We start from the raw sequence: 3799 nt of genomic DNA on the forward strand, positions 1-3799 counted from the left end.
AGCGCGTAGCCTTCGCTACCACGGCCGCTCCAGCGGTATACGCGCGCTCTGATTGGTCAGGGTTTTCGCTTAATACCTCCTTAACGAAGCCCCATCCGACATTTTTGCAAAGGAAATTGTGGGTGACAGTGCTTTCCACTGAAGACCTAACGAAATTAATTCCGAATGTCACGCATCAAAGGAAATGAATTTAAACCAAATCCATGAATTTTGACGAAATTACAAGAATAAATACGACGATAAATGTTTGATTATGCAGTCTCCAATAGTTTAAATAATATTTCATTTTAGTAGAAACTTTAAAGAATGTTTGTTTGGCAGTCAACGTGTTAATAAAGCGTAAGAAACTTTTGGGACAACCTGATACTAAACATAACCTCAATCGGCTCGTATTTGTATCATTTATGCATATCGCGTCACCGACCGCGCCATCGATCGTCGCGCCACCCAAAGTATGTATACGCGACGCGTAGTCTGGTCACAACACTCGTCGTTGGTCTCGGGCTCCGGGAAGACTTCCTGAACTTTGAAAATCAATGCCAATGTTCAGCTGTTGTGCGATAGGTGGGCCAAAGAGAGAGAAACGGGAGAGCTCGGGAACAAGCAGGACGAAGTGGGGAAGAGGGCAGGGGGAAAACGGGAAAAGCGGCATATTGATCTGTCTCTTCCAGACGGCTCGAATGCCAGCCACGCTTCGCTTGTCTGCGCAACGGGTTCGCCATTAAAGGGGATAGACGTAGGGCAATCCCATACGTTATCGTATCGTTGGATCTTCAATTTTATATTTAATTTCTTTATCGATTTATCTGCCTAGTTCGCACGTGTGTGATATTGCACTTGGTACCAGTGATGGGAAAAACCCTAGGCTTCGAATAAATCTGAAGTTTGCCGATATGTTTCTCTTGTTTCCTTCTTTGGAAAATGTTCAAAAGAGGAAATGAGACAAACGTGTCGGCAAACTTCAGATTTATTCGAAGCCTAGGGTTTTGCCCATCGCTGCTTGGTACAAATCAGTATTACATGTATTTGCACATTCCTATCACAGTTCGTCTACTGCCAAGTTTCGATAACAATCTCGAGTCTTGATTTGTAAATAACGTATTTTATGATTTCTTTACTGTATGGAAGCAATCGCGCTTGGCACAAACGAGTATTATATGTGTCTGTACACTGTAAAGTGCGACACGAGAGTCGCGGAATGGCTTTTATGCTCTTTAGTGCAGTGTTTTCCAAACTAGAGGGCGCGACCTACAGGAAGATCGTGTCGCAGTTCATGGGAGAGCTTGGAAAAGAATTTTTTAAATTAAGGAAACGTGGGTACCATAAGTATCCCTCTATTAGATTAAAATTTAATAATCGTAGAAACATATTTTTCTCGTATACACTTATGTATTTGAACCCCGATCATTTCATTTATCCGAATTTCATTCCAAGTACTTTGTTTATGTAACACGTCGATACGAATCGCAGTAAACATTTATTTATTAGCACGAGTGTGTTGCAACCATTTAACTTGCCAATCGATTCCATTATAACAATACGCTACGTTCGATTACTCAAAATTGAATCAGTCGAAAACGATAAAAACAACGTAATTACTTAATATTAATAGTCGCGTATATTTCAAGCGCGGAAATTTCTCTCGTTTTTCTGAAAGTGAAACATACAAATACACAAAATCTGTAGTCTAATACATTGTTCTGGAATTTATCTCGTGGCGTGCTTAATCTGCGGCTGCGATATCGACTCGAAACGTGTCGATATCGAAAGTAGGAATCGTCGACGAGAAATTAGTGATTTCACCGTGAAAGGAATTTCACCGGCGAGTGGTATTCGAGCCATGCTTCGACAACTCGATGATTTGCGATTAGTGTACGTGAGAAATGATAGGAACACGCGCCCTTGGAAACGGAACTTGGCCATCGCGACTCGCCGAGCAACTTTTTCGTCTATCGTGAATTGCACTCGATTCGTGGAACCATACGTGTCTCGGTGGTGGAACCTCTTGTTCGATCGCGGTATAGTGCTCGAACGTTCCATTAGGCGTGCGATGCATGGGTAACCCGGGAAAGTTGACTAACCGTAGTCTTAAAGGGGATGGACTAGGGCTACGAGGAGCATCGTTTAATTGTAACAGTACGATGAAACGGACGAAGGAAACACATATACAGTGACTCCCAGAAATATTCGGACACTAGTGTATGGTTAGCTTTGTGACTTAATATCGTAGTTATTAAAAAAGAAATTGTCTTCGTTACTTTTTCCAAGAATAAGTCGTTTATTAATGTTATTAAAGATGTATACATTAATCCAAAAATTTACATAAATCACATAACAGCAATAAACAAACGAAAGAATATCAGATTTTCGGGTACGATAAAACACGGAGGAGGCATTGTAATGGCGTGGTGATGCATTTCGACTTCCGGCGTTGGCAATTTAGTTTTTATCGATGGCATCATGGTTAAGGATGCTTATTTGAATCTTTTAAAAAGCAATTTAAAACAAAGTGCAGAAAAAATTAGGACTGCTGAAGATTTTTAATTTTACCAGGATAATGATTCTAAACATAAGTCGCGCATTGTCTAAGAATTTTTATTGTATAATTGCCCCAAAGTCCTTCAGGGTGCTCCAAAATTATGGAAACAGTCAAATATTTCCAAAATGGAACATTTGTGAGAAAAATGGTTTAGAGAAATGTTTTAGGGTTTCAAAAATTCTATCGAATGATCGTGTCCGTTTGACCTTCAAAGGATCGGTCAAAGTCACGTCAAGGTCAACATGATTTTTTTAACGGAACACCTCATTTTTTATCATGCACTGTGAAAGCTGGCTATGAGACCTTTTCGAAACACTAGTTTCAAACATTTTTTTTATACGCGATAGACGGCGCTGTAATCGGAAATCGGGAAGTTCCTTGTGTGGCCCGTTAAGGGTATCGCACACAAAATAAACACGAATAGCTATATGAATTAAGCGAGCAACGATAACCAGCTAGTTATTAAAGTCGTTGCAAGGTATCGAAGATGAAAAACTGAATCGAAAGAAATTAGAAATAAAAATATTGCTCGCGTTCACTGAAATCTGAATCGATCTATTCGATAATTGTTAATAACGCATTTTATATAGTTTATATATAGTTGTGCGTATATCGTGTATATTTTAACAATAATAACAAGTAAATAGTAGTCGAAGATCGTCAAAGAAGTCTGAAAGCATATTAAATTATACTGTTAGATGATTCACCTTGCGCGATCACGATCCTATGCGCTGGTACATCCACTTTAAAATGGCGTCGCGTATTACGTACGTACCTTTGACGTATCGTTTTATTGATCAGAGGCCTCCGGAAGTATTAAAGCAGGAAGCCCGTTGCAGATGCAACGACGTCACCTACCAACCGATTCTCCTGCTGTAGCTTTCTGTAAAAGTATTCGATCGGTCGTCGCTTGCGAATGTATTGATCCTGCTCTGGACGGAATCAGGTCTCCAGGAAACGGGGAAACTTTAATACCTTTCAAACGTCATTCAAACGTTATCCAATCTGTCCATCATTTTAACAAGATATAATCGTTATTGAACATTCTTTGTTCTAAACAAAAATATTATGTAGATATACATGTACGTAATAACCACAGAAATAGGTGTACTTGGTATCAGGTTGTCCGAAAAGTTTCTTTCGTTTTATTAATAAGCAATACATGCACAATATTTTATGTTACATTACTGAATTGTGCACGATTCATTTTGCTCCATTACTGTTACAACATGAATATCTATGAAATTAGATTGTCTATTT

This window comes from Hylaeus volcanicus, chromosome 5 (assembly GCF_026283585.1).
Source record: "Hylaeus volcanicus isolate JK05 chromosome 5, UHH_iyHylVolc1.0_haploid, whole genome shotgun sequence".
NCBI classification, from domain to species: Eukaryota; Metazoa; Arthropoda; class Insecta; order Hymenoptera; family Colletidae; genus Hylaeus; species Hylaeus volcanicus.